The sequence below is a fragment of the Garra rufa genome, unplaced genomic scaffold (assembly GCF_049309525.1).
Source record: "Garra rufa unplaced genomic scaffold, GarRuf1.0 hap1_unplaced_005, whole genome shotgun sequence".
Taxonomy (NCBI): Eukaryota; Metazoa; Chordata; class Actinopteri; order Cypriniformes; family Cyprinidae; genus Garra; species Garra rufa.
Window position 1 is genome coordinate 1,295,265 of NW_027394280.1, and position 25,736 is coordinate 1,321,000.

Sequence of the window (25,736 nt, forward strand, 5' to 3'; positions counted from 1 at the left end):
TTCACTTGATGCAAGACAGTGATTGCCATACCTCACTGAATTGGATCTTGGGCATGTTTTGCTACCTTTTAAATATGATTGACATTTTTTTTTTAAATCAATGTACGCTGAGAACAGGAGGCCTCAAAATGGTTTCTGCTGTCCGAGAGCAACACTGCGCAGTACGGGCTTAACAAAATGCCAAAAAGCAAGACTCTGGTGGGACTCGAACCCACAACCTTTGAATGGCCTCATCTGGCAGTCTAGAAGTCCAATGCGCTATCCATTGCGCCACAGAGCCCGTCGGTATGCCAGGCTGGGCCACTGAGGGCTTTTCTTAAAGATTTGTGCCCGTCCAGCTCAACCGAGTGCCACGCTGTGTGGGCAGAAAGACAGGTCCTCAGGTCTTTGCACGGTTCAAAAACAGAGCGTCGCCGGGGTCCCCATTCAACAGCGAGGCCAGAGACAGCCACCGGTGGAAAGGCACCGCTGGGATTCGAACCCAGGATCTCCTGTTTACAAGACAGGCGCTTTGACCAGCTAAGCCACGGCGCCTCCTCGGTGGGACCCGTTAGCCTGCGATGCTATCCTCCAAAAGCAGGTGAGAGGGTAGTGTTGCAAGCGAAACCTCCCGCGGTCCCCAAGCTCCTCTGTGTCGCCATTCGCCGTCCGTTTTTTGGTAAAGCACGAGCTCGGCTGTATTGTGGTGCGCAACCAAAGGCATCGCTGGGATTCGAAACGCAGGATCTCCTGTTTACTAGGCTAGCCTGGAAGCACGTTCGCCCTACGGGAAGGCGACTCAGACGATCCAGGCTTCCAGAGAAGAGGCCAGGGGTTGGCTGACTGGGCGCTGGACAGCTTTAAGGCGTTTGCCGACAACTGAGTCGGGGTCGGTTAGCAAAATTAACCACTCGCTGCCCCTGCTTGCGGGTCGCTTTCGGAAAGAATTGCGCTTGCTGGGCTGGAACCCCGCCCAAGGCACCGCTGGGATTTGAACCCAGGATCTCCTGTTTACGAGACAGGTGCTTTAACCAACTAAGCCACGGCGCCAAACCACAAGCAGGGTTATCGGGACAGTGACTCAGAGGGTTAAAACATCCAGAGGCGGATGCTAAAAGAAAATGTCTACAAATTTCTACTGCCTGAGGGCAAAACTCCACAGTATGAGAGCTACCAGAAAGCCACGACTCTGGTGAGACTTGAACCCAAAACCATTGAATGACCTCATCTGGCAGTGACTCAGAGGATGCATGAATCAACACTTCAAACATCCTGTTGCGTGCACAGAAAGACAGGTCCTCAGGTCTGTGCACAGCGGAGGTAGGCTTACTGGACTGGAGCGCCACCCCAGGCACCGTTGGGATTCGAACCTAGGATCTCCTGTGTACTACAGAGGAGCTTTAACCAACTAAGCCACGGCGCCTCCTCGGTGAGACTTGATAGCCTGGGATGCTATCCTCCAAAAGCAGGTGAGAGGGTAGTGTTGCAAGAGAAACCTCCCGCGGTCCACAAGCTCCTCTGTGTCCCCGTTCGCCGTCCGTTTTTTGGTAAAGCACGAGCTCGGCTGTATTGTGGCGCGCAACCAAAGGCACCGCTGGGATTCGAACCCAGGATCTCCTGTTTACTAGACAGGCGCTTTAACCAACTAAGCCACGGCGCCTCCTCGGTGAGACTCGATAGCCTGGGATGCTATCCTCCAAAAGCAGGTGAGAGGGTAGTGTTGCAAGAGAAACCTCCCGCGGTCCACAAGCTCCTCTGTGTCCCCGTTCGCCGTCCGTTTTTTGGTAAAGCACGAGCTCGGCTGTATTGTGGCACGCAACCAAAGGCACCGCTGGGATTCGAACCCAGGATCTCCTGTTTACTAGAAAGGCGCTTTAACCAACTAAGCCACGGCGCCACCCCGCATGCTAGGCGAGGGGAGGGCGGCTTAGAGGATTCATGAATCAACACTTCGAACGTCCTGCTGCCTTCACTTGATTCAAGACAGTGATTGCCATACCTCACTGAATTGGATCTTGGGCATGTTTTGCTACCTTTTAAATATGATTGACATTTTTTTTTTAAATCAATGTACGCTGAGAACAGGAGGCCTCAAAATGGTTTATGCCAGGCTGGGCCACTGAGGGCTTTTCTTAAAGATTTGTGCCCGTCCAGCTCAACCGAGTGCCACGCTGTGTGGGCAGAAAGACAGGTCCTCAGGTCTTTGCACGGTTCAAAAACAGAGCGTCGCCGGGGTCCCCATTCAACAGCGAGGCCAGAGACAGCCACCGGTGGAAAGGCACCGCTGGGATTCGAACCCAGGATCTCCTGTTTACAAGACAGGCGCTTTGACCAGCTAAGCCACGGCGCCTCCTCGGTAGGACCTGTTAGCCTGCGATGCTATCCTCCAAAAGCAGGTGAGAGGGTAGTGTTGCAAGAGAAACCTCCCGCGGTCCACAAGCTCCTCTATGTCGCCATACGCCGTCCGTTTTTTGGTAAAACACGAGCTCGGCTGTATTGTGGTGCGCAACCAAAGGCATCGCTGGGATTCGAAACGCAGGATCTCCTGTTTACTAGGCTAGCCTGGAAGCACGTTCGCCCTACGGGAAGGCGACTCAGACGATCCAGGCTTCCAGAGAAGAGGCCAGGGGTTGGCTGACTGGGCGCTGGACAGCTTTAAGGCGTTTGCCGACAACTGAGTCGGGGCGGTTAGCAAAATTAACCACTCGCTGCCCCTGCTTGCGGGTCGCTTTCGGAAAAGCTTGCGCTTGCTGGGCTGGAACCCCGCCCAAGGCACCGCTGGGATTTAAACCCAGGATCTCGTGTTTACTAGACAGGCGCTTTAACCAACTAAGCCACGGCGCCACCCCGCATGCTAGGCGAGGGGAGGGTGGCTTAGAGGATTCATGAATCAACACTTCGAACGTCCTGCTGCCTTCACTTGATGCAAGACAGTGATTGCCATACCTCACTGAATTGGATCTTGGGCATGTTTTGCTACCTTTTAAATATGATTGACATTTTTTTTTAAATCAATGTACGTTGAGAACAGGAGGCCTCAAAATGGTTTCTGCTGTCCGAGAGCAACACTGCGCAGTACGGGCTTAACAAAATGCCAAAAAGCAAGACTCTGGTGGGACTCGAACCCACAACCTTTGAATGGCCTCATCTGGCAGTCTAGAAGTCCAATGCGCTATCCATTGCGCCACAGAGCCCGTCGGTATGCCAGGCTGGGCCACTGAGGGCTTTTCTTAAAGATTTGTGCCCGTCCAGCTCAACCGAGTGCCACGCTGTGTGGGCAGAAAGACAGGTCCTCAGGTCTTTGCACGGTTCAAAAACAGAGCGTCGCCAGGGTCCCCATTCAACAGCGAGGCCAGAGACAGCCACCGGTGGAAAGGCACCGCTGGGATTCGAATCCAGGATCTCCTGTTTACAAGTCAGGCGCTTTGACCAGCTAAGCCACGGCGCCTCCTCGGTGGGACCCGTTAGCCTGCGATGCTATCCTCCAAAAGCAGGTGAGAGGGTAGTGTTGCAAGCGAAACCTCCCGCGGTCCACAAGCTCCTCTGTGTCGCCATTCGCCGTCCGTTTTTTGGTAAAGCACGAGCTCGGCTGTATTGTGGTGCGCAACCAAAGGCATCGCTGGGATTCGAAACGCAGGATCTCCTGTTTACTAGGCTAGCCTGGAAGCACGTTCGCCCTATGGGAAGGCGACTCAGACGATCCAGGCTTCCAGAGAAGAGGCCAGGGGTTGGCTGACTGGGCGCTGGACAGCTTTAAGGCGTTTGCCGACAACTGAGTCGGGGTCGGTTAGCAAAATTAACCACTCGCTGCCCCTGCTTGCGAGTCGCTTTCGGAAAGAATTGCGCTTGCTGGGCTGGAACCCCGCCCAAGGCACCGCTGGGATTTGAACCCAGGATCTCCTGTTTACGAGACAGGAGCTTTAACCAACTAAGCCACGGCGCCAAACCACAAGCAGGGTTATCGGGACAGTGACTCAGAGGGTTAAAACATCCAGAGGCGGATGCTAAAAGAAAATGTCTACAAATTTCTACTGCCTGAGGGCAAAACTCCACAGTATGAGAGCTACCAGAAAGCCACGACTCTGGTGAGACTTGAACCCAAAACCATTGAATGACCTCATCTGGCAGTGACTCAGAGGATGCATGAATCAACACTTCAAACATCCTGTTGCGTGCACAGAAAGACAGGTCCTCAGGTCTGTGCACAGCGGAGGCAGGCTTACTGGACTGGAGCGCCACCCCAGGCACCGTTGGGATTCGAACCTAGGATCTCCTGTGTACTACAGAGGAGCTTTAACCAACTAAGCCACGGCGCCTCCTCGGTGAGACTCGATAGCCTGGGATGCTATCCTCCAAAAGCAGGTGAGAGGGTAGTGTTGCAAGAGAAACCTCCCGCGGTCCACAAGCTCCTCTGTGTCCCCGTTCGCCGTCCGTTTTTTGGTAAAGCACGAGCTCGGCTGTATTGTGGCGCGCAACCAAAGGCACCACTAGGATTCAAACCCAGGATCTCCTGTTTACTAGACAGGGGCTTTAACCAACTAAGCCACGGCGCCACCCCGCATGCTAGGCGAGGGGAGGGCGGCTTAGAGGATTCATGAATCAACACTTCGAACGTCCTGCTGCCTTCACTTGATGCAAGACAGTGATTGCCATACCTCACTGAATTGGATCTTGGGCATGTTTTGCTACCTTTTAAATATGATTGACTTTTTTTTTTTAAATCAATGTACGCTGAGAACAGGAGGCCTCAAAATGGTTTATGCCAGGCTGGGCCACTGAGGGCTTTTCTTAAAGATTTGTGCCCGTCCAGCTCAACCGAGTGCCACGCTGTGTGGGCAGAAAGACAGGTCCTCAGGTCTTTGCACGGTTCAAAAACAGAGCGTCGCCGGGGTCCCCATTCAACAGCGAGGCCAGAGACAGCCACCGGTGGAAAGGCACCGCTGGGATTCGAACCCAGGATCTCCTGTTTACAAGACAGGCGCTTTGCCCAGCTAAGCCACGGCGCCTCCTCGGTAGGACCCGTTAGCCTGCGATGCTATCCTCCAAAAGCAGGTGAGAGGGTAGTGTTGCAAGAGAAACCTCCCGCGGTCCACAAGCTCCTCTATGTCGCCATTCGCCGTCCGTTTTTTGGTAAAGCACGAGCTCGGCTGTATTGTGGTGCGCAACCAAAGGCATCGCTGGGATTCGAAACGCAGGATCTCCTGTTTACTAGGCTAGCCTGGAAGCACGTTCGCCCTACGGGAAGGCGACTCAGACGATCCAGGCTTCCAGAGAAGAGGCCAGGGGTTGGCTGACTGGGCGCTGGACAGCTTTAAGGCGTTTGCCGACAACTGAGTCGGGGCGGTTAGCAAAATTAACCACTCGCTGCCCCTGCTTGCGGGTCGCTTTCGGAAAAGCTTGCGCTTGCTGGGCTGGAACCCCGCCCAAGGCACCGCTGGGATTTAAACCCAGGACCTCGTGTTTACTAGACAGGCGCTTTAACCAACTAAGCCACGGCGCCACCCCGCATGCTAGGCGAGGGGAGGGTGGCTTAGAGGATTCATGAATCAACACTTCGAACGTCCTGCTGCCTTCACTTGATGCAAGACAGTGATTGCCATACCTCACTGAATTGGATCTTGGGCATGTTTTGCTACCTTTTAAATATGATTGACATTTTTTTTTTAAATCAATGTACGTTGAGAACAGGAGGCCTCAAAATGGTTTCTGCTGTCCGAGAGCAACACTGCGCAGTACGGGCTTAACAAAATGCCAAAAAGCAAGACTCTGGTGGGACTCGAACCCACAACCTTTGAATGGCCTCATCTGGCAGTCTAGAAGTCCAATGCGCTATCCATTGTGCCACAGAGCCCGTCGGTATGCCAGGCTGGGCCACTGAGGGCTTTTCTTAAAGATTTGTGCCCGTCCAGCTCAACCGAGTGCCACGCTGTGTGGGCAGAAAGACAGGTCCTCAGGTCTTTGCACGGTTCAAAAACAGAGCGTCGCCGGGGTCCCCATTCAACAGCGAGGCCAGAGACAGCCACCGGTGGAAAGGCACCGCTGGGATTCGAACCCAGGATCTCCTGTTTACAAGACAGGCGCTTTGACCAGCTAAGCCACGGCGCCTCCTCGGTGGGACCCGTTAGCCTGCGATGCTATCCTCCAAAAGCAGGTGAGAGGGTAGTGTTGCAAGCGAAACCTCCCGCGGTCCACAAGCTCCTCTGTGTCGCCATTCGCCGTCCGTTTTTTGGTAAAGCACGAGCTCGGCTGTATTGTGGTGCGCAACCAAAGGCATCGCTGGGATTCGAAACGCAGGATCTCCTGTTTACTAGGCTAGCCTGGAAGCACGTTCGCCCTACGGGAAGGCGACTCAGACGATCCAGGCTTCCAGAGAAGAGGCCAGGGGTTGGCTGACTGGGCGCTGGACAGCTTTAAGGCGTTTGCCGACAACTGAGTCGGGGCGGTTAGCAAAATTAACCACTCGCTGCCCCTGCTTGCGGGTCGCTTTCGGAAAAGCTTGCGCTTGCTGGGCTGGAACCCCGCCCAAGGCACCGCTGGGATTTAAACCCAGGATCTCGTGTTTACTAGACAGGCGCTTTAACCAACTAAGCCACGGCGCCACCCCGCATGCTAGGCGAGGGGAGGGTGGCTTAGAGGATTCATGAATCAACACTTCGAACGTCCTGCTGCCTTCACTTGATGCAAGACAGTGATTGCCATACCTCACTGAATTGGATCTTGGGCATGTTTTGCTACCTTTTAAATATGATTGACATTTTTTTTTTAAATCAATGTACGTTGAGAACAGGAGGCCTCAAAATGGTTTCTGCTGTCCGAGAGCAACACTGCGCAGTACGGGCTTAACAAAATGCCAAAAAGCAAGACTCTGGTGGGACTCGAACCCACAACCTTTGAATGGCCTCATCTGGCAGTCTAGAAGTCCAATGCGCTATCCATTGCGCCACAGAGCCCGTCGGTATGCCAGGCTGGGCCACTGAGGGCTTTTCTTAAAGATTTGTGCCCGTCCAGCTCAACCGAGTGCCACGCTGTGTGGGCAGAAAGACAGGTCCTCAGGTCTTTGCACGGTTCAAAAACAGAGCGTCGCCGGGGTCCCCATTCAACAGCGAGGCCAGAGACAGCCACCGGTGGAAAGGCACCGCTGGGATTCGAACCCAGGATCTCCTGTTTACAAGACAGGCGCTTTGACCAGCTAAGCCACGGCGCCTCCTCGGTGGGACCCGTTAGCCTGCGATGCTATCCTCCAAAAGCAGGTGAGAGGGTAGTGTTGCAAGCGAAACCTCCCGCGGTCCACAAGCTCCTCTGTGTCGCCATTCGCCGTCCGTTTTTTGGTAAAGCACGAGCTCGGCTGTATTGTGGTGCGCAACCAAAGGCATCGCTGGGATTCGAAACGCAGGATCTCCTGTTTACTAGGCTAGCCTGGAAGCACGTTCGCCCTATGGGAAGGCGACTCAGACGATCCAGGCTTCCAGAGAAGAGGCCAGGGGTTGGCTGACTGGGCGCTGGACAGCTTTAAGGCGTTTGCCGACAACTGAGTCGGGGTCGGTTAGCAAAATTAACCACTCGCTGCCCCTGCTTGCGAGTCGCTTTCGGAAAGAATTGCGCTTGCTGGGCTGGAACCCCGCCCAAGGCACCGCTGGGATTTGAACCCAGGATCTCCTGTTTACGAGACAGGAGCTTTAACCAACTAAGCCACGGCGCCAAACCACAAGCAGGGTTATCGGGACAGTGACTCAGAGGGTTAAAACATCCAGAGGCGGATGCTAAAAGAAAATGTCTACAAATTTCTACTGCCTGAGGGCAAAACTCCACAGTATGAGAGCTACCAGAAAGCCACGACTCTGGTGAGACTTGAACCCAAAACCATTGAATGACCTCATCTGGCAGTGACTCAGAGGATGCATGAATCAACACTTCAAACATCCTGTTGCGTGCACAGAAAGACAGGTCCTCAGGTCTGTGCACAGCGGAGGCAGGCTTACTGGACTGGAGCGCCACCCCAGGCACCGTTGGGATTCGAACCTAGGATCTCCTGTGTACTACAGAGGAGCTTTAACCAACTAAGCCACGGCGCCTCCTCGGTGAGACTCGATAGCCTGGGATGCTATCCTCCAAAAGCAGGTGAGAGGGTAGTGTTGCAAGAGAAACCTCCCGCGGTCCACAAGCTCCTCTGTGTCCCCGTTCGCCGTCCGTTTTTTGGTAAAGCACGAGCTCGGCTGTATTGTGGCGCGCAACCAAAGGCACCACTAGGATTCAAACCCAGGATCTCCTGTTTACTAGACAGGGGCTTTAACCAACTAAGCCACGGCGCCACCCCGCATGCTAGGCGAGGGGAGGGCGGCTTAGAGGATTCATGAATCAACACTTCGAACGTCCTGCTGCCTTCACTTGATGCAAGACAGTGATTGCCATACCTCACTGAATTGGATCTTGGGCATGTTTTGCTACCTTTTAAATATGATTGACTTTTTTTTTTTAAATCAATGTACGCTGAGAACAGGAGGCCTCAAAATGGTTTATGCCAGGCTGGGCCACTGAGGGCTTTTCTTAAAGATTTGTGCCCGTCCAGCTCAACCGAGTGCCACGCTGTGTGGGCAGAAAGACAGGTCCTCAGGTCTTTGCACGGTTCAAAAACAGAGCGTCGCCGGGGTCCCCATTCAACAGCGAGGCCAGAGACAGCCACCGGTGGAAAGGCACCGCTGGGATTCGAACCCAGGATCTCCTGTTTACAAGACAGGCGCTTTGCCCAGCTAAGCCACGGCGCCTCCTCGGTAGGACCCGTTAGCCTGCGATGCTATCCTCCAAAAGCAGGTGAGAGGGTAGTGTTGCAAGAGAAACCTCCCGCGGTCCACAAGCTCCTCTATGTCGCCATTCGCCGTCCGTTTTTTGGTAAAGCACGAGCTCGGCTGTATTGTGGTGCGCAACCAAAGGCATCGCTGGGATTCGAAACGCAGGATCTCCTGTTTACTAGGCTAGCCTGGAAGCACGTTCGCCCTACGGGAAGGCGACTCAGACGATCCAGGCTTCCAGAGAAGAGGCCAGGGGTTGGCTGACTGGGCGCTGGACAGCTTTAAGGCGTTTGCCGACAACTGAGTCGGGGCGGTTAGCAAAATTAACCACTCGCTGCCCCTGCTTGCGGGTCGCTTTCGGAAAAGCTTGCGCTTGCTGGGCTGGAACCCCGCCCAAGGCACCGCTGGGATTTAAACCCAGGACCTCGTGTTTACTAGACAGGCGCTTTAACCAACTAAGCCACGGCGCCACCCCGCATGCTAGGCGAGGGGAGGGTGGCTTAGAGGATTCATGAATCAACACTTCGAACGTCCTGCTGCCTTCACTTGATGCAAGACAGTGATTGCCATACCTCACTGAATTGGATCTTGGGCATGTTTTGCTACCTTTTAAATATGATTGACATTTTTTTTTTAAATCAATGTACGTTGAGAACAGGAGGCCTCAAAATGGTTTCTGCTGTCCGAGAGCAACACTGCGCAGTACGGGCTTAACAAAATGCCAAAAAGCAAGACTCTGGTGGGACTCGAACCCACAACCTTTGAATGGCCTCATCTGGCAGTCTAGAAGTCCAATGCGCTATCCATTGTGCCACAGAGCCCGTCGGTATGCCAGGCTGGGCCACTGAGGGCTTTTCTTAAAGATTTGTGCCCGTCCAGCTCAACCGAGTGCCACGCTGTGTGGGCAGAAAGACAGGTCCTCAGGTCTTTGCACGGTTCAAAAACAGAGCGTCGCCGGGGTCCCCATTCAACAGCGAGGCCAGAGACAGCCACCGGTGGAAAGGCACCGCTGGGATTCGAACCCAGGATCTCCTGTTTACAAGACAGGCGCTTTGACCAGCTAAGCCACGGCGCCTCCTCGGTGGGACCCGTTAGCCTGCGATGCTATCCTCCAAAAGCAGGTGAGAGGGTAGTGTTGCAAGCGAAACCTCCCGCGGTCCACAAGCTCCTCTGTGTCGCCATTCGCCGTCCGTTTTTTGGTAAAGCACGAGCTCGGCTGTATTGTGGTGCGCAACCAAAGGCATCGCTGGGATTCGAAACGCAGGATCTCCTGTTTACTAGGCTAGCCTGGAAGCACGTTCGCCCTACGGGAAGGCGACTCAGACGATCCAGGCTTCCAGAGAAGAGGCCAGGGGTTGGCTGACTGGGCGCTGGACAGCTTTAAGGCGTTTGCCGACAACTGAGTCGGGGCGGTTAGCAAAATTAACCACTCGCTGCCCCTGCTTGCGGGTCGCTTTCGGAAAAGCTTGCGCTTGCTGGGCTGGAACCCCGCCCAAGGCACCGCTGGGATTTAAACCCAGGATCTCGTGTTTACTAGACAGGCGCTTTAACCAACTAAGCCACGGCGCCACCCCGCATGCTAGGCGAGGGGAGGGTGGCTTAGAGGATTCATGAATCAACACTTCGAACGTCCTGCTGCCTTCACTTGATGCAAGACAGTGATTGCCATACCTCACTGAATTGGATCTTGGGCATGTTTTGCTACCTTTTAAATATGATTGACATTTTTTTTTTAAATCAATGTACGTTGAGAACAGGAGGCCTCAAAATGGTTTCTGCTGTCCGAGAGCAACACTGCGCAGTACGGGCTTAACAAAATGCCAAAAAGCAAGACTCTGGTGGGACTCGAACCCACAACCTTTGAATGGCCTCATCTGGCAGTCTAGAAGTCCAATGCGCTATCCATTGCGCCACAGAGCCCGTCGGTATGCCAGGCTGGGCCACTGAGGGCTTTTCTTAAAGATTTGTGCCCGTCCAGCTCAACCGAGTGCCACGCTGTGTGGGCAGAAAGACAGGTCCTCAGGTCTTTGCACGGTTCAAAAACAGAGCGTCGCCGGGGTCCCCATTCAACAGCGAGGCCAGAGACAGCCACCGGTGGAAAGGCACCGCTGGGATTCGAACCCAGGATCTCCTGTTTACAAGACAGGCGCTTTGACCAGCTAAGCCACGGCGCCTCCTCGGTGGGACCCGTTAGCCTGCGATGCTATCCTCCAAAAGCAGGTGAGAGGGTAGTGTTGCAAGCGAAACCTCCCGCGGTCCACAAGCTCCTCTGTGTCGCCATTCGCCGTCCGTTTTTTGGTAAAGCACGAGCTCGGCTGTATTGTGGTGCGCAACCAAAGGCATCGCTGGGATTCGAAACGCAGGATCTCCTGTTTACTAGGCTAGCCTGGAAGCACGTTCGCCCTACGGGAAGGCGACTCAGACGATCCAGGCTTCCAGAGAAGAGGCCAGGGGTTGGCTGACTGGGCGCTGGACAGCTTTAAGGCGTTTGCCGACAACTGAGTCGGGGTCGGTTAGCAAAATTAACCACTCGCTGCCCCTGCTTGCGGGTCGCTTTCGGAAAGAATTGCGCTTGCTGGGCTGGAACCCCGCCCAAGGCACCGCTGGGATTTGAACCCAGGATCTCCTGTTTACGAGACAGGTGCTTTAACCAACTAAGCCACGGCGCCAAACCACAAGCAGGGTTATCGGGACAGTGACTCAGAGGGTTAAAACATCCAGAGGCGGATGCTAAAAGAAAATGTCTACAAATTTCTACTGCCTGAGGGCAAAACTCCACAGTATGAGAGCTACCAGAAAGCCACGACTCTGGTGAGACTTGAACCCAAAACCATTGAATGACCTCATCTGGCAGTGACTCAGAGGATGCATGAATCAACACTTCAAACATCCTGTTGCGTGCACAGAAAGACAGGTCCTCAGGTCTGTGCACAGCGGAGGCAGGCTTACTGGACTGGAGCGCCACCCCAGGCACCGTTGGGATTCGAACCTAGGATCTCCTGTGTACTACAGAGGAGCTTTAACCAACTAAGCCACGGCGCCTCCTCGGTGAGACTCGATAGCCTGGGATGCTATCCTCCAAAAGCAGGTGAGAGGGTAGTGTGGCAAGAGAAACCTCCCGCGGTCCACAAGCTCCTCTGTGTCCCCGTTCGCCGTCCGTTTTTTGGTAAAGCACGAGCTCGGCTGTATTGTGGCGCGCAACCAAAGGCACCGCTGGGATTCGAACCCAGGATCTCCTGTTTACTAGACAGGCGCTTTAACCAACTAAGCCACGGCTCCACCCCGCATGCTAGGCGAGGGGAGGGCGGCTTAGAGGATTCATGAATCAACACTTCGAACGTCCTGCTGCCTTCACTTGATGCAAGACAGTGATTGCCATACCTCACTGAATTGGATCTTGGGCATGTTTTGCTACCTTTTAAATATGATTGACATTTTTTTTTTAAATTAATGTACGCTGAGAACAGGAGGCCTCAAAATGGTTTATGCCAGGCTGGGCCACTGAGGGCTTTTCTTAAAGATTTGTGCCCGTCCAGCTCAACCGAGTGGCACGCTGTGTGGGCAGAAAGACAGGTCCTCAGGTCTTTGCACGGTTCAAAAACAGAGCGTCGCCGGGGTCCCCATTCAACAGCGAGGCCAGAGACAGCCACCGGTGGAAAGGCACCGCTGGGATTCGAACCCCGGATCTCCTGTTTACAAGACAGGCGCTTTGACCAGCTAAGCCACGGCGCCTCCTCGGTAGGACCTGTTAGCCTGCGATGCTATCCTCCAAAAGCAGGTGAGAGGGTAGTGTTGCAAGAGAAACCTCCCGCGGTCCACAAGCTCCTCTATGTCGCCATACGCCGTCCGTTTTTTGGTAAAACACGAGCTCGGCTGTATTGTGGTGCGCAACCAAAGGCATCGCTGGGATTCGAAACGCAGGATCTCCTGTTTACTAGGCTAGCCTGGAAGCACGTTCGCCCTATGGGAAGGCGACTCAGACGATCCAGGCTTCCAGAGAAGAGGCCAGGGGTTGGCTGACTGGGCGCTGGACAGCTTTAAGGCGTTTGCCGACAACTGAGTCGGGGCGGTTAGCAAAATTAACCACTCGCTGCCCCTGCTTGCGGGTCGCTTTCGGAAAAGCTTGCGCTTGCTGGGCTGGAACCCCGCCCAAGGCACCGCTGGGATTTAAACCCAGGATCTCGTGTTTACTAGACAGGCGCTTTAACCAACTAAGCCACGGCGCCACCCCGCATGCTAGGCGAGGGGAGGGTGGCTTAGAGGATTCATGAATCAACACTTCGAACGTCCTGCTGCCTTCACTTGATGCAAGACAGTGATTGCCATACCTCACTGAATTGGATCTTGGGCATGTTTTGCTACCTTTTAAATATGATTGACATTTTTTTTTTAAATCAATGTACGTTGAGAACTGGAGGCCTCAAAATGGTTTCTGCTGTCCGAGAGCAACACTGCGCAGTACGGGCTTAACAAAATGCCAAAAAGCAAGACTCTGGTGGGACTCGAACCCACAACCTTTGAATGGCCTCATCTGGCAGTCTAGAAGTCCAATGCGCTATCCATTGCGCCACAGAGCCCGTCGGTATGCCAGGCTGGGCCACTGAGGGCTTTTCTTAAAGATTTGTGCCCGTCCAGCTCAACCGAGTGCCACGCTGTGTGGGCAGAAAGACAGGTCCTCAGGTCTTTGCACGGTTCAAAAACAGAGCGTCGCCGGGGTCCCCATTCAACAGCGAGGCCAGAGACAGCCACCGGTGGAAGGGCACCGCTGGGATTCGAACCCAGGATCTCCTGTTTACAAGACAGGCGCTTTGACCAGCTAAGCCACGGCGCCTCCTCGGTGGGACCCGTTAGCCTGCGATGCTATCCTCCAAAAGCAGGTGAGAGGGTAGTGTTGCAAGCGAAACCTCCCGCGGTCCACAAGCTCCTCTGTGTCGCCATTCGCCGTCCGTTTTTTGGTAAAGCACGAGCTCGGCTGTATTGTGGTGCGCAACCAAAGGCATCGCTGGGATTCGAAACGCAGGATCTCCTGTTTACTAGGCTAGCCTGGAAGCACGTTCGCCCTACGGGAAGGCGACTCAGACGATCCAGGCTTCCAGAGAAGAGGCCAGGGGTTGGCTGACTGGGCGCTGGACAGCTTTAAGGCGTTTGCCGACAACTGAGTCGGGGTCGGTTAGCAAAATTAACCACTCGCTGCCCCTGCTTGCGGGTCGCTTTCGGAAAGAATTGCGCTTGCTGGGCTGGAACCCCGCCCAAGGCACCGCTGGGATTTGAACCCAGGATCTCCTGTTTACGAGACAGGTGCTTTAACCAACTAAGCCACGGCGCCAAACCACAAGCAGGGTTATCGGGACAGTGACTCAGAGGGTTAAAACATCCAGAGGCGGATGCTAAAAGAAAATGTCTACAAATTTCTACTGCCTGAGGGCAAAACTCCACAGTATGAGAGCTACCAGAAAGCCACGACTCTGGTGAGACTTGAACCCAAAACCATTGAATGACCTCATCTGGCAGTGACTCAGAGGATGCATGAATCAACACTTCAAACATCCTGTTGCGTGCACAGAAAGACAGGTCCTCAGGTCTGTGCACAGCGGAGGCAGGCTTACTGGACTGGAGCGCCACCCCAGGCACCGTTGGGATTCGAACCTAGGATCTCCTGTGTACTACAGAGGAGCTTTAACCAACTAAGCCACGGCGCCTCCTCGGTGAGACTCGATAGCCTGGGATGCTATCCTCCAAAAGCAGGTTAGAGGGTAGTGTGGCAAGAGAAACCTCCCGCGGTCCACAAGCTCCTCTGTGTCCCCATTCGCCGTCCGTTTTTTGGTAAAGCACGAGCTCGGCTGTATTGTGGCGCGCAACCAAAGGCACCGCTGGGATTCGAACCCAGGATCTCCTGTTTACTAGACAGGCGCTTTAACCAACTAAGCCACGGCTCCACCCCGCATGCTAGGCCAGGGGAGGGCGGCTTAGAGGATTCATGAATCAACACTTCGAACGTCCTGCTGCCTTCACTTGATGCAAGACAGTGATTGCCATACCTCACTGAATTGGATCTTGGGCATGTTTTGCTACCTTTTAAATATGATTGACATTTTTTTTTTAAATCAATGTACGCTGAGAACAGGAGGCCTCAAAATGGTTTCTGCTGTCCGAGAGCAACACTGCGCAGTACGGGCTTAACAAAATGCCAAAAAGCAAGACTCTGGTGGGACTCGAACCCACAACCTTTGAATGGCCTCATCTGGCAGTCTAGAAGTCCAATGCGCTATCCATTGCGCCACAGAGCCCGTCGGTATGCCAGGCTGGGCCACTGAGGGCTTTTCTTAAAGATTTGTGCCCGTCCAGCTCAACCGAGTGCCACGCTGTGTGGGCAGAAAGACAGGTCCTCAGGTCTTTGCACGGTTCAAAAACAGAGCGTCGCCAGGGTCCCCATTCAACAGCGAGGCCAGAGACAGCCACCGGTGGAAAGGCACCGCTGGGATTCGAACCCAGGATCTCCTGTTTACAAGACAGGCGCTTTGACCAGCTAAGCCACGGCGCCTCCTCGGTGGGACCCGTTAGCCTGCGATGCTATCCTCCAAAAGCAGGTGAGAGGGTAGTGTTGCAAGCGAAACCTCCCGCGGTCCACAAGCTCCTCTGTGTCGCCATTCGCCGTCCGTTTTTTGGTAAAGCACGAGCTCGGCTGTATTGTGGTGCGCAACCAAAGGCATCGCTGGGATTCGAAACGCAGGATCTCCTGTTTACTAGGCTAGCCTGGAAGCACGTTCGCCCTACGGGAAGGCGACTCAGACGATCCAGGCTTCCAGAGAAGAGGCCAGGGGTTGGCTGACTGGGCGCTGGACAGCTTTAAGGCGTTTGCCGACAACTGAGTCGGGGTCGGTTAGCAAAATTAACCACTCGCTGCCCCTGCTTGCGGGTCGCTTTCGGAAAGAATTGCGCTTGCTGGGCTGGAACCCCGCCCAAGGCACCGCTGGGATTTGAACCCAGGATCTCCTGTTTACGAGACAGGTGCTTTAACCAACTAAGCCACGGCGCCAAACCACAAGCAGGGTTATCGGGACAGTGACTCAGAGGGTTAAAACATCCAGAGGCGGATGCTAAAAGAAAATGTCTACAAATTTCTACTGCCTGAGGGTAAAACTCCACAGTATGAGAGCTACCAGAAAGCCACGACTCTGGTGAGACTTGAACCCAAAACCATTGAATGACCTCATCTGGCAGTGACTCAGAGGATGCATGAATCAACACTTCAAACATCCTGTTGCGTGCACAGAAAGACAGGTCCTCAGGTCTGTGCACAGCGGAGGTAGGCTTACTGGACTGGAGCGCCACCCCAGGCACCGTTGGGATTCGAACCTAGGATCTCCTGTGTACTACAGAGGAGCTTTAACCAACTAAGCCACTGCGCCTCCTCGGTGAGACTTGATAGCCTGGGATGCTATCCTCCAAAAGCAGGTGAGAGGGTAGTGTTGCAAGAGAAACCTCCCGCGGTCCACAAGCTCCTCTGTGTCCCCGTTCGCCGTCCGTTTTTTGGTAAAGCACGAGCTCGGCTGTATTGTGGCGCGCAACCAAAGGCACCGCTGGGATCCAGGATCTCCTGTTTACTAGACAGGCGCTTTAACCAACTAAGCCACGGCTCCACCCCGCATGCTAGGCGAGGGGAGGGCGGCTTAGAGGATTCATGAATCAACACTTCGAACGTCCTGCTGCCTTCACTTGATGCAAGACAGTGATTGCCATACCTCACTGAATTGGATCTTGGGCATGTTTTGCTACCTTTTAAATATGATTGACATTTTTTTTTTAAATCAATGTACGCTGAGAACAGGAGGCCTCAAAATGGTTTCTGCTGTCCGAGAGCAACACTGCGCAGTACGGGCTTAACAAAATGCCAAAAAGCAAGACTCTGGTGGGACTCGAACCCACAACCTTTGAATGGCCTCATCTGGCAGTCTAGAAGTCCAATGCGCTATCCATTGCGCCACAGAGCCCGTCGGTATGCCAGGCTGGGCCACTGAGGGCTTTTCTTAAAGATTTGTGCCCGTCCAGCTCAACCGAGTGCCACGCTGTGTGGGCAGAAAGACAGGTCCTCAGGTCTTTGCACGGTTCAAAAACAGAGCGTCGCCGGGGTCCCCATTCAACAGCGAGGCCAGAGACAGCCACCGGTGGAAAGGCACCGCTGGGATTCGAACCCAGGATCTCCTGTTTACAAGACAGGCGCTTTGACCAGCTAAGCCACGGCGCCTCCTCGGTGGGACCCGTTAGCCTGCGATGCTATCCTCCAAAAGCAGGTGAGAGGGTAGTGTTGCAAGCGAAACCTCCCGCGGTCCACAAGCTCCTCTGTGTCGCCATTCGCCGTCCGTTTTTTGGTAAAGCACGAGCTCGGCTGTATTGTGGTGCACAACCAAAGGCATCGCTGGGATTCGAAACGCAGGATCTCCTGTTTACTAGGCTAGCCTGGAAGCACGTTCGCCCTACGGGAAGGCGACTCAGACGATCCAGGCTTCCAGAGAAGAGGCCAGGGGTTGGCTGACTGGGCGCTGGACAGCTTTAAGGCGTTTGCCGACAACTGAGTCGGGGTCGGTTAGCAAAATTAACCACTCGCTGCCCCTGCTTGCGGGTCGCTTTCGGAAAGAATTGCGCTTGCTGGGCTGGAACCCCGCCCAAGGCACCGCTGGGATTTGAACCCAGGATCTCCTGTTTACGAGACAGGTGCTTTAACCAACTAAGCCACGGCGCCAAACCACAAGCAGGGTTATCGGGACAGTGACTCAGAGGGTTAAAACATCCAGAGGCGGATGCTAAAAGAAAATGTCTACAAATTTCTACTGCCTGAGGGCAAAACTCCACAGTATGAGAGCTACCAGAAAGCCACGACTCTGGTGAGACTTGAACCCAAAACCATTGAATGACCTCATCTGGCAGTGACTCAGAGGATGCATGAATCAACACTTCAAACATCCTGTTGCGTGCACAGAAAGACAGGTCCTCAGGTCTGTGCACAGCGGAGGTAGGCTTACTGGACTGGAGCGCCACCCCAGGCACCGTTGGGATTCGAACCTAGGATCTCCTGTGTACTACAGAGGAGCTTTAACCAACTAAGCCACGGCGCCTCCTTGGTGAGACTTGATAGCCTGGGATGCTATCCTCCAAAAGCAGGTGAGAGGGTAGTGTTGCAAGAGAAACCTCCCGCGGTCCACAAGCTCCTCTGTGTCCCCGTTCGCCGTCCGTTTTTTGGTAAAGCACGAGCTCGGCTGTATTGTGGCGCGCAACCAAAGGCACCGCTGGGATTCGAACCCAGGATCTCCTGTTTACTAGACAGGCGCTTTAACCAACTAAGCCACGGCGCCTCCTCGGTGAGACTCGATAGCCTGGGATGCTATCCTCCAAAAGCAGGTGAGAGGGTAGTGTTGCAAGAGAAACCTCCCGCGGTCCACAAGCTCCTCTGTGTCCCCGTTCGCCGTCCGTTTTTTGGTAAAGCACGAGCTCGGCTGTATTGTGGCACGCAACCAAAGGCACCGCTGGGATTCGAACCCAGGATCTCCTGTTTACTAGACAGGCGCTTTAACCAACTAAGCCACGGCGCCACCCCGCATGCTAGGCGAGGGGAGGGCGGCTTAGAGGATTCATGAATCAACACTTCGAACGTCCTGCTGCCTTCACTTGATTCAAGACAGTGATTGCCATACCTCACTGAATTGGATCTTGGGCATGTTTTGCTACCTTTTAAATATGATTGACATTTTTTTTTTAAATCAATGTACGCTGAGAACAGGAGGCCTCAAAATGGTTTATGCCAGGCTGGGCCACTGAGGGCTTTTCTTAAAGATTTGTGCCCGTCCAGCTCAACCGAGTGCCACGCTGTGTGGGCAGAAAGACAGGTCCTCAGGTCTTTGCACGGTTCAAAAACAGAGCGTCGCCGGGGTCCCCATTCAACAGCGAGGCCAGAGACAGCCACCGGTGGAAAGGCACCGCTGGGATTCGAACCCAGGATCTCCTGTTTACAAGACAGGCGCTTTGACCAGCTAAGCCACGGCGCCTCCTCGGTAGGACCTGTTAGCCTGCGATGCTATCCTCCAAAAGCAGGTGAGAGGGTAGTGTTGCAAGAGAAACCTCCCGCGGTCCACAAGCTCCTCTATGTCGCCATACGCCGTCCGTTTTTTGGTAAAACACGAGCTCGGCTGTATTGTGGTGCGCAACCAAAGGCATCGCTGGGATTCGAAACGCAGGATCTCCTGTTTACTAGGCTAGCCTGGAAGCACGTTCGCCCTACGGGAAGGCGACTCAGACGATCCAGGCTTCCAGAGAAGAGGCCAGGGGTTGGCTGACTGGGCGCTGGACAGCTTTAAGGCGTTTGCCGACAACTGAGTCGGGGCGGTTAGCAAAATTAACCACTCGCTGCCCCTGCTTGCGGGTCGCTTTCGGAAAAGCTTGCGCTTGCTGGGCTGGAACCCCGCCCAAGGCACCGCTGGGATTTAAACCCAGGATCTCGTGTTTACTAGACAGGCGCTTTAACCAACTAAGCCACGGCGCCACCCCGCATGCTAGGCGAGGGGAGGGTGGCTTAGAGGATTCATGAATCAACACTTCGAACGTCCTGCTGCCTTCACTTGATGCAAGACAGTGATTGCCATACCTCACTGAATTGGATCTTGGGCATGTTTTGCTACCTTTTAAATATGATTGACATTTTTTTTTAAATCAATGTACGTTGAGAACAGGAGGCCTCAAAATGGTTTCTGCTGTCCGAGAGCAACACTGCGCAGTACGGGCTTAACAAAATGCCAAAAAGCAAGACTCTGGTGGGACTCGAACCCACAACCTTTGAATGGCCTCATCTGGCAGTCTAGAAGTCCAATGCGCTATCCATTGCGCCACAGAGCCCGTCGGTATGCCAGGCTGGGCCACTGAGGGCTTTTCTTAAAGATTTGTGCCCGTCCAGCTCAACCGAGTGCCACGCTGTGTGGGCAGAAAGACAGGTCCTCAGGTCTTTGCACGGTTCAAAAACAGAGCGTCGCCAGGGTCCCCATTCAACAGCGAGGCCAGAGACAGCCACCGGTGGAAAGGCACCGCTGGGATTCGAATCCAGGATCTCCTGTTTACAAGACAGGCGCTTTGACCAGCTAAGCCACGGCGCCTCCTCGGTGGGACCCGTTAGCCTGCGATGCTATCCTCCAAAAGCAGGTGAGAGGGTAGTGTTGCAAGCGAAACCTCCCGCGGTCCACAAGCTCTTCTGTGTCGCCATTCGCCGTCCGTTTTTTGGTAAAGCACGAGCTCGGCTGTATTGTGGTGCGCAACCAAAGGCATCGCTGGGATTCGAAACGCAGGATCTCCTGTTTACTAGGCTAGCCTGGAAGCACGTTCGCCCTATGGGAAGGCGACTCAGACGATCCAGGCTTCCAGAGAAGAGGCCAGGGGTTGGCTGACTGGGCGCTGGACAGCTTTAAGGCGTTTGCCGACAACTGAGTCGGGGTCGGTTAGCAAAATTAACCACTCGCTGCCCCTGCTTGCGAGTCGCTTTCGGAAAGAATTGCGCTTGCTGGGCTGGAACCCCGCCCAAGGCACCGCTGGGATTTGAACCCAGGATCTCCTGTTTACGAGACAGGAGCTTTAACCAACTAAGCCACGGCGCCAAACCACAAGCAGGGTTATCGGGACAGTGACTCAGAGGGTTAAAACATCCAGAGGCGGATGCTAAAAGAAAATGTCTACAAATTTCTACTGCCTGAGGGCAAAACTCCACAGTATGAGAGCTACCAGAAAGCCACGACTCTGGTGAGACTTGAACCCAAAACCATTGAATGACCTCATCTGGCAGTGACTCAGAGGATGCATGAATCAACACTTCAAACATCCTGTTGCGTGCACAGAAAGACAGGTCCTCAGGTCTGTGCACAGCGGAGGCAGGCTTACTGGACTGGAGCGCCACCCCAGGCACCGTTGGGATTCGAACCTAGGATCTCCTGTGTACTACAGAGGAGCTTTAACCAACTAAGCCACGGCGCCTCCTCGGTGAGACTCGATAGCCTGGGATGCTATCCTCCAAAAGCAGGTGAGAGGGTAGTGTTGCAAGAGAAACCTCCCGCGGTCCACAAGCTCCTCTGTGTCCCCGTTCGCCGTCCGTTTTTTGGTAAAGCACGAGCTCGGCTGTATTGTGGCGCGCAACCAAAGGCACCGCTAGGATTCAAACCCAGGATCTCCTGTTTACTAGACAGGGGCTTTAACCAACTAAGCCACGGCGCCACCCCGCATGCTAGGCGAGGGGAGGGCGGCTTAGAGGATTCATGAATCAACACTTCGAACGTCCTGCTGCCTTCACTTGATGCAAGACAGTGATTGCCATACCTCACTGAATTGGATCTTGGGCATGTTTTGCTACCTTTTAAATATGATTGACATTTTTTTTTTAAATCAATGTACGCTGAGAACAGGAGGCCTCAAAATGGTTTATGCCAGGCTGGGCCACTGAGGGCTTTTCTTAAAGATTTGTGCCCGTCCAGCTCAACCGAGTGCCACGCTGTGTGGGCAGAAAGACAGGTCCTCAGGTCTTTGCACGGTTCAAAAACAGAGCGTCGCCGGGGTCCCCATTCAACAGCGAGGCCAGAGACAGCCACCGGTGGAAAGGCACCGCTGGGATTCGAACCCAGGATCTCCTGTTTACAAGACAGGCGCTTTGCCCAGCTAAGCCACGGCGCCTCCTCGGTAGGACCCGTTAGCCTGCGATGCTATCCTCCAAAAGCAGGTGAGAGGGTAGTGTTGCAAGAGAAACCTCCCGCGGTCCACAAGCTCCTCTATGTCGCCATTCGCCGTCCGTTTTTTGGTAAAGCACGAGCTCGGCTGTATTGTGGTGCGCAACCAAAGGCATCGCTGGGATTCGAAACGCAGGATCTCCTGTTTACTAGGCTAGCCTGGAAGCACGTTCGCCCTACGGGAAGGCGACTCAGACGATCCAGGCTTCCAGAGAAGAGGCCAGGGGTTGGCTGACTGGGCGCTGGACAGCTTTAAGGCGTTTGCCGACAACTGAGTCGGGGCGGTTAGCAAAATTAACCACTCGCTGCCCCTGCTTGCGGGTCGCTTTCGGAAAAGCTTGCGCTTGCTGGGCTGGAACCCCGCCCAAGGCACCGCTGGGATTTAAACCCAGGATCTCGTGTTTACTAGACAGGCGCTTTAACCAACTAAGCCACGGCGCCACCCCGCATGCTAGGCGAGGGGAGGGTGGCTTAGAGGATTCATGAATCAACACTTCGAACGTCCTGCTGCCTTCACTTGATGCAAGACAGTGATTGCCATACCTCACTGAATTGGATCTTGGGCATGTTTTGCTACCTTTTAAATATGATTGACATTTTTTTTTTAAATCAATGTACGTTGAGAACAGGAGGCCTCAAAATGGTTTCTGCTGTCCGAGAGCAACACTGCGCAGTACGGGCTTAACAAAATGCCAAAAAGCAAGACTCTGGTGGGACTCGAACCCACAACCTTTGAATGGCCTCATCTGGCAGTCTAGAAGTCCAATGCGCTATCCATTGTGCCACAGAGCCCGTCGGTATGCCAGGCTGGGCCACTGAGGGCTTTTCTTAAAGATTTGTGCCCGTCCAGCTCAACCGAGTGCCACGCTGTGTGGGCAGAAAGACAGGTCCTCAGGTCTTTGCACGGTTCAAAAACAGAGCGTCGCCGGGGTCCCCATTCAACAGCGAGGCCAGAGACAGCCACCGGTGGAAAGGCACCGCTGGGATTCGAACCCAGGATCTCCTGTTTACAAGACAGGCGCTTTGACCAGCTAAGCCACGGCGCCTCCTCGGTGGGACCCGTTAGCCTGCGATGCTATCCTCCAAAAGCAGGTGAGAGGGTAGTGTTGCAAGCGAAACCTCCCGCGGTCCACAAGCTCCTCTGTGTCGCCATTCGCCGTCCGTTTTTTGGTAAAGCACGAGCTCGGCTGTATTGTGGTGCGCAACCAAAGGCATCGCTGGGATTCGAAACGCAGGATCTCCTGTTTACTAGGCTAGCCTGGAAGCACGTTCGCCCTACGGGAAGGCGACTCAGACGATCCAGGCTTCCAGAGAAGAGGCCAGGGGTTGGCTGACTGGGCGCTGGACAGCTTTAAGGCGTTTGCCGACAACTGAGTCGGGGCGGTTAGCAAAATTAACCACTCGCTGCCCCTGCTTGCGGGTCGCTTTCGGAAAAGCTTGCGCTTGCTGGGCTGGAACCCCGCCCAAGGCACCGCTGGGATTTAAACCCAGGATCTCGTGTTTACTAGACAGGCGCTTTAACCAACTAAGCCACGGCGCCACCCCGCATGCTAGGCGAGGGGAGGGTGGCTTAGAGGATTCATGAATCAACACTTCGAACGTCCTGCTGCCTTCACTTGATGCAAGACAGTGATTGCCATACCTCACTGAATTGGATCTTGGGCATGTTTTGCTACCTTTTAAATATGATTGACATTTTTTTTTTAAATCAATGTACGTTGAGAACAGGAGGCCTCAAAATGGTTTCTGCTGTCCGAGAGCAACACTGCGCAGTACGGGCTTAACAAAATGCCAAAAAGCAAGACTCTGGTGGGACTCGAACCCACAACCTTTGAATGGCCTCATCTGGCAGTCTAGAAGTCCAATGCGCTATCCATTGCGCCACAGAGCCCGTCGGTATGCCAGGCTGGGCCACTGAGGGCTTTTCTTAAAGATTTGTGCCCGTCCAGCTCAACCGAGTGCCACGCTGTGTGGGCAGAAAGACAGGTCCTCAGGTCTTTGCACGGTTCAAAAACAGAGCGTCGCCGGGGTCCCCATTCAACAGCGAGGCCAGAGACAGCCACCGGTGGAAAGGCACCGCTGGGATTCGAACCCAGGATCTCCTGTTTACAAGACAGGCGCTTTGACCAGCTAAGCCACGGCGCCTCCTCGGTGGGACCCGTTAGCCTGCGATGCTATCCTCCAAAAGCAGGTGAGAGGGTAGTGTTGCAAGCGAAACCTCCCGCGGTCCACAAGCTCCTCTGTGTCGCCATTCGCCGTCCGTTTTTTGGTAAAGCACGAGCTCGGCTGTATTGTGGTGCGCAACCAAAGGCATCGCTGGGATTCGAAACGCAGGATCTCCTGTTTACTAGGCTAGCCTGGAAGCACGTTCGCCCTACGGGAAGGCGACTCAGACGATCCAGGCTTCCAGAGAAGAGGCCAGGGGTTGGCTGACTGGGCGCTGGACAGCTTTAAGGCGTTTGCCGACAACTGAGTCGGGGTCGGTTAGCAAAATTAACCACTCGCTGCCCCTGCTTGCGGGTCGCTTTCGGAAAGAATTGCGCTTGCTGGGCTGGAACCCCGCCCAAGGCACCGCTGGGATTTGAACCCAGGATCTCCTGTTTACGAGATAGGTGCTTTAACCAACTAAGCCACGGCGCCAAACCACAAGCAGGGTTATCGGGACAGTGACTCAGAGGGTTAAAACATCCAGAGGCGGATGCTAAAAGAAAATGTCTACAAATTTCTACTGCCTGAGGGCAAAACTCCACAGTATGAGAGCTACCAGAAAGCCACGACTCTGGTGAGACTTGAACCCAAAACCATTGAATGACCTCATCTGGCAGTGACTCAGAGGATGCATGAATCAACACTTCAAACATCCTGTTGCGTGCACAGAAAGACAGGTCCTCAGGTCTGTGCACAGCGGAGGCAGGCTTACTGGACTGGAGCGCCACCCCAGGCACCGTTGGGATTCGAACCTAGGATCTCCTGTGTACTACAGAGGAGCTTTAACCAACTAAGCCACGGCGCCTCCTCGGTGAGACTCGATAGCCTGGGATGCTATCCTCCAAAAGCAGGTGAGAGGGTAGTGTTGCAAGAGAAACCTCCCGCGGTCCACAAGCTCCTCTGTGTCCCCGTTCGCCGTCCGTTTTTTGGTAAAGCACGAGCTCGGCTGTATTGTGGCGCGCAACCAAAGGCACCGCTGGGATTCAAACCCAGGATCTCCTGTTTACTAGACAGGGGCTTTAACCAACTAAGCCACGGCGCCACCCCGCATGCTAGGCGAGGGGAGGGCGGCTTAGAGGATTCATGAATCAACACTTCGAACGTCCTGCTGCCTTCACTTGATGCAAGACAGTGATTGCCATACCTCACTGAATTGGATCTTGGGCATGTTTTGCTACCTTTTAAATATGATTGACATTTTTTTTTTAAATCAATGTACGCTGAGAACAGGAGGCCTCAAAATGGTTTATGCCAGGCTGGGCCACTGAGGGCTTTTCTTAAAGATTTGTGCCCGTCCAGCTCAACCGAGTGCCACGCTGTGTGGGCAGAAAGACAGGTCCTCAGGTCTTTGCACGGTTCAAAAACAGAGCGTCGCCGGGGTCCCCATTCAACAGCGAGGCCAGAGACAGCCACCGGTGGAAAGGCACCGCTGGGATTCGAACCCAGGATCTCCTGTTTACAAGACAGGCGCTTTGACCAGCTAAGCCACGGCGCCTCCTCGGTAGGACCCGTTAGCCTGCGATGCTATCCTCCAAAAGCAGGTGAGAGGGTAGTGTTGCAAGAGAAACCTCCCGCGGTCCACAAGCTCCTCTATGTCGCCATTCGCCGTCCGTTTTTTGGTAAAGCACGAGCTCGGCTGTATTGTGGTGCGCAACCAAAGGCATCGCTGGGATTCGAAATGCAGGATCTCCTGTTTACTAGGCTAGCCTGGAAGCACGTTCGCCCTACGGGAAGGCGACTCAGACGATCCAGGCTTCCAGAGAAGAGGCCAGGGGTTGGCTGACTGGGCGCTGGACAGCTTTAAGGCGTTTGCCGACAACTGAGTCGGGGCGGTTAGCAAAATTAACCACTCGCTGCCCCTGCTTGCGGGTCGCTTTCGGAAAAGCTTGCGCTTGCTGGGCTGGAACCCCGCCCAAGGCACCGCTGGGATTTAAACCCAGGATCTCGTGTTTACTAGACAGGCGCTTTAACCAACTAAGCCACGGCGCCACCCCGCAAGCTAGGCGAGGGGAGG

The 25,736-nt window shown here is 54.3% G+C and overlaps 58 non-coding genes and 1 pseudogene across 58 annotated transcripts; 1 reads left to right on the plus strand and 58 right to left on the minus strand.

Annotated features, from left to right (window-relative positions):
• Positions 1-25,736, plus strand: part of LOC141312756 (uncharacterized) — a 145,932-nt pseudogene that overhangs the window by 23,979 nt on the left and 96,217 nt on the right.
• On the minus strand, positions 191-280 carry trnar-ucu (transfer RNA arginine (anticodon UCU)). The gene is given in 2 exon segments: positions 191-226; positions 244-280. It is a non-coding gene; the product is annotated as a tRNA-Arg (tRNA).
• Positions 461-534, minus strand: trnat-ugu (transfer RNA threonine (anticodon UGU)). The gene has a single exon. It is a non-coding gene; the product is annotated as a tRNA-Thr (tRNA).
• On the minus strand, positions 956-1,029 carry trnat-cgu (transfer RNA threonine (anticodon CGU)). Its single transcript has one exon. It is a non-coding gene; the product is annotated as a tRNA-Thr (tRNA).
• On the minus strand, positions 1,566-1,639 carry trnat-agu (transfer RNA threonine (anticodon AGU)). The gene has a single exon. It is a non-coding gene; the product is annotated as a tRNA-Thr (tRNA).
• trnat-agu (transfer RNA threonine (anticodon AGU)) lies at positions 1,803-1,876 on the minus strand. The gene has a single exon. It is a non-coding gene; the product is annotated as a tRNA-Thr (tRNA).
• trnat-ugu (transfer RNA threonine (anticodon UGU)) lies at positions 2,256-2,329 on the minus strand. The gene has a single exon. It is a non-coding gene; the product is annotated as a tRNA-Thr (tRNA).
• Positions 2,750-2,823, minus strand: trnat-agu (transfer RNA threonine (anticodon AGU)). The gene has a single exon. It is a non-coding gene; the product is annotated as a tRNA-Thr (tRNA).
• Positions 3,084-3,173, minus strand: trnar-ucu (transfer RNA arginine (anticodon UCU)). Its single transcript is given in 2 exon segments — positions 3,084-3,119; positions 3,137-3,173. It is a non-coding gene; the product is annotated as a tRNA-Arg (tRNA).
• Positions 3,354-3,427, minus strand: trnat-ugu (transfer RNA threonine (anticodon UGU)). Its single transcript has one exon. It is a non-coding gene; the product is annotated as a tRNA-Thr (tRNA).
• trnat-cgu (transfer RNA threonine (anticodon CGU)) lies at positions 3,849-3,922 on the minus strand. Its single transcript has one exon. It is a non-coding gene; the product is annotated as a tRNA-Thr (tRNA).
• On the minus strand, positions 4,912-4,985 carry trnat-ugu (transfer RNA threonine (anticodon UGU)). Its single transcript has one exon. It is a non-coding gene; the product is annotated as a tRNA-Thr (tRNA).
• On the minus strand, positions 5,406-5,479 carry trnat-agu (transfer RNA threonine (anticodon AGU)). The gene has a single exon. It is a non-coding gene; the product is annotated as a tRNA-Thr (tRNA).
• Positions 5,741-5,830, minus strand: trnar-ucu (transfer RNA arginine (anticodon UCU)). Its single transcript is given in 2 exon segments — positions 5,741-5,776; positions 5,794-5,830. It is a non-coding gene; the product is annotated as a tRNA-Arg (tRNA).
• On the minus strand, positions 6,011-6,084 carry trnat-ugu (transfer RNA threonine (anticodon UGU)). Its single transcript has one exon. It is a non-coding gene; the product is annotated as a tRNA-Thr (tRNA).
• trnat-agu (transfer RNA threonine (anticodon AGU)) lies at positions 6,505-6,578 on the minus strand. The gene has a single exon. It is a non-coding gene; the product is annotated as a tRNA-Thr (tRNA).
• trnar-ucu (transfer RNA arginine (anticodon UCU)) lies at positions 6,840-6,929 on the minus strand. The gene is given in 2 exon segments: positions 6,840-6,875; positions 6,893-6,929. It is a non-coding gene; the product is annotated as a tRNA-Arg (tRNA).
• trnat-ugu (transfer RNA threonine (anticodon UGU)) lies at positions 7,110-7,183 on the minus strand. The gene has a single exon. It is a non-coding gene; the product is annotated as a tRNA-Thr (tRNA).
• On the minus strand, positions 7,605-7,678 carry trnat-cgu (transfer RNA threonine (anticodon CGU)). The gene has a single exon. It is a non-coding gene; the product is annotated as a tRNA-Thr (tRNA).
• Positions 8,668-8,741, minus strand: trnat-ugu (transfer RNA threonine (anticodon UGU)). Its single transcript has one exon. It is a non-coding gene; the product is annotated as a tRNA-Thr (tRNA).
• On the minus strand, positions 9,162-9,235 carry trnat-agu (transfer RNA threonine (anticodon AGU)). The gene has a single exon. It is a non-coding gene; the product is annotated as a tRNA-Thr (tRNA).
• trnar-ucu (transfer RNA arginine (anticodon UCU)) lies at positions 9,497-9,586 on the minus strand. Its single transcript is given in 2 exon segments — positions 9,497-9,532; positions 9,550-9,586. It is a non-coding gene; the product is annotated as a tRNA-Arg (tRNA).
• On the minus strand, positions 9,767-9,840 carry trnat-ugu (transfer RNA threonine (anticodon UGU)). The gene has a single exon. It is a non-coding gene; the product is annotated as a tRNA-Thr (tRNA).
• On the minus strand, positions 10,261-10,334 carry trnat-agu (transfer RNA threonine (anticodon AGU)). The gene has a single exon. It is a non-coding gene; the product is annotated as a tRNA-Thr (tRNA).
• Positions 10,596-10,685, minus strand: trnar-ucu (transfer RNA arginine (anticodon UCU)). Its single transcript is given in 2 exon segments — positions 10,596-10,631; positions 10,649-10,685. It is a non-coding gene; the product is annotated as a tRNA-Arg (tRNA).
• trnat-ugu (transfer RNA threonine (anticodon UGU)) lies at positions 10,866-10,939 on the minus strand. The gene has a single exon. It is a non-coding gene; the product is annotated as a tRNA-Thr (tRNA).
• trnat-cgu (transfer RNA threonine (anticodon CGU)) lies at positions 11,361-11,434 on the minus strand. Its single transcript has one exon. It is a non-coding gene; the product is annotated as a tRNA-Thr (tRNA).
• trnat-agu (transfer RNA threonine (anticodon AGU)) lies at positions 11,971-12,044 on the minus strand. The gene has a single exon. It is a non-coding gene; the product is annotated as a tRNA-Thr (tRNA).
• Positions 12,424-12,497, minus strand: trnat-ugu (transfer RNA threonine (anticodon UGU)). Its single transcript has one exon. It is a non-coding gene; the product is annotated as a tRNA-Thr (tRNA).
• trnat-agu (transfer RNA threonine (anticodon AGU)) lies at positions 12,918-12,991 on the minus strand. The gene has a single exon. It is a non-coding gene; the product is annotated as a tRNA-Thr (tRNA).
• trnar-ucu (transfer RNA arginine (anticodon UCU)) lies at positions 13,253-13,342 on the minus strand. Its single transcript is given in 2 exon segments — positions 13,253-13,288; positions 13,306-13,342. It is a non-coding gene; the product is annotated as a tRNA-Arg (tRNA).
• trnat-ugu (transfer RNA threonine (anticodon UGU)) lies at positions 13,523-13,596 on the minus strand. Its single transcript has one exon. It is a non-coding gene; the product is annotated as a tRNA-Thr (tRNA).
• On the minus strand, positions 14,018-14,091 carry trnat-cgu (transfer RNA threonine (anticodon CGU)). Its single transcript has one exon. It is a non-coding gene; the product is annotated as a tRNA-Thr (tRNA).
• Positions 14,628-14,701, minus strand: trnat-agu (transfer RNA threonine (anticodon AGU)). The gene has a single exon. It is a non-coding gene; the product is annotated as a tRNA-Thr (tRNA).
• trnar-ucu (transfer RNA arginine (anticodon UCU)) lies at positions 14,963-15,052 on the minus strand. The gene is given in 2 exon segments: positions 14,963-14,998; positions 15,016-15,052. It is a non-coding gene; the product is annotated as a tRNA-Arg (tRNA).
• On the minus strand, positions 15,233-15,306 carry trnat-ugu (transfer RNA threonine (anticodon UGU)). The gene has a single exon. It is a non-coding gene; the product is annotated as a tRNA-Thr (tRNA).
• On the minus strand, positions 15,728-15,801 carry trnat-cgu (transfer RNA threonine (anticodon CGU)). Its single transcript has one exon. It is a non-coding gene; the product is annotated as a tRNA-Thr (tRNA).
• Positions 16,667-16,756, minus strand: trnar-ucu (transfer RNA arginine (anticodon UCU)). Its single transcript is given in 2 exon segments — positions 16,667-16,702; positions 16,720-16,756. It is a non-coding gene; the product is annotated as a tRNA-Arg (tRNA).
• trnat-ugu (transfer RNA threonine (anticodon UGU)) lies at positions 16,937-17,010 on the minus strand. The gene has a single exon. It is a non-coding gene; the product is annotated as a tRNA-Thr (tRNA).
• Positions 17,432-17,505, minus strand: trnat-cgu (transfer RNA threonine (anticodon CGU)). The gene has a single exon. It is a non-coding gene; the product is annotated as a tRNA-Thr (tRNA).
• trnat-agu (transfer RNA threonine (anticodon AGU)) lies at positions 18,042-18,115 on the minus strand. The gene has a single exon. It is a non-coding gene; the product is annotated as a tRNA-Thr (tRNA).
• On the minus strand, positions 18,279-18,352 carry trnat-agu (transfer RNA threonine (anticodon AGU)). The gene has a single exon. It is a non-coding gene; the product is annotated as a tRNA-Thr (tRNA).
• On the minus strand, positions 18,732-18,805 carry trnat-ugu (transfer RNA threonine (anticodon UGU)). The gene has a single exon. It is a non-coding gene; the product is annotated as a tRNA-Thr (tRNA).
• trnat-agu (transfer RNA threonine (anticodon AGU)) lies at positions 19,226-19,299 on the minus strand. Its single transcript has one exon. It is a non-coding gene; the product is annotated as a tRNA-Thr (tRNA).
• trnar-ucu (transfer RNA arginine (anticodon UCU)) lies at positions 19,560-19,649 on the minus strand. Its single transcript is given in 2 exon segments — positions 19,560-19,595; positions 19,613-19,649. It is a non-coding gene; the product is annotated as a tRNA-Arg (tRNA).
• On the minus strand, positions 19,830-19,903 carry trnat-ugu (transfer RNA threonine (anticodon UGU)). The gene has a single exon. It is a non-coding gene; the product is annotated as a tRNA-Thr (tRNA).
• On the minus strand, positions 20,325-20,398 carry trnat-cgu (transfer RNA threonine (anticodon CGU)). The gene has a single exon. It is a non-coding gene; the product is annotated as a tRNA-Thr (tRNA).
• On the minus strand, positions 20,935-21,008 carry trnat-agu (transfer RNA threonine (anticodon AGU)). Its single transcript has one exon. It is a non-coding gene; the product is annotated as a tRNA-Thr (tRNA).
• trnat-ugu (transfer RNA threonine (anticodon UGU)) lies at positions 21,388-21,461 on the minus strand. The gene has a single exon. It is a non-coding gene; the product is annotated as a tRNA-Thr (tRNA).
• Positions 21,882-21,955, minus strand: trnat-agu (transfer RNA threonine (anticodon AGU)). The gene has a single exon. It is a non-coding gene; the product is annotated as a tRNA-Thr (tRNA).
• On the minus strand, positions 22,217-22,306 carry trnar-ucu (transfer RNA arginine (anticodon UCU)). The gene is given in 2 exon segments: positions 22,217-22,252; positions 22,270-22,306. It is a non-coding gene; the product is annotated as a tRNA-Arg (tRNA).
• trnat-ugu (transfer RNA threonine (anticodon UGU)) lies at positions 22,487-22,560 on the minus strand. Its single transcript has one exon. It is a non-coding gene; the product is annotated as a tRNA-Thr (tRNA).
• On the minus strand, positions 22,981-23,054 carry trnat-agu (transfer RNA threonine (anticodon AGU)). The gene has a single exon. It is a non-coding gene; the product is annotated as a tRNA-Thr (tRNA).
• On the minus strand, positions 23,316-23,405 carry trnar-ucu (transfer RNA arginine (anticodon UCU)). The gene is given in 2 exon segments: positions 23,316-23,351; positions 23,369-23,405. It is a non-coding gene; the product is annotated as a tRNA-Arg (tRNA).
• Positions 23,586-23,659, minus strand: trnat-ugu (transfer RNA threonine (anticodon UGU)). The gene has a single exon. It is a non-coding gene; the product is annotated as a tRNA-Thr (tRNA).
• On the minus strand, positions 24,081-24,154 carry trnat-cgu (transfer RNA threonine (anticodon CGU)). The gene has a single exon. It is a non-coding gene; the product is annotated as a tRNA-Thr (tRNA).
• trnat-agu (transfer RNA threonine (anticodon AGU)) lies at positions 24,691-24,764 on the minus strand. The gene has a single exon. It is a non-coding gene; the product is annotated as a tRNA-Thr (tRNA).
• Positions 25,144-25,217, minus strand: trnat-ugu (transfer RNA threonine (anticodon UGU)). Its single transcript has one exon. It is a non-coding gene; the product is annotated as a tRNA-Thr (tRNA).
• On the minus strand, positions 25,638-25,711 carry trnat-agu (transfer RNA threonine (anticodon AGU)). Its single transcript has one exon. It is a non-coding gene; the product is annotated as a tRNA-Thr (tRNA).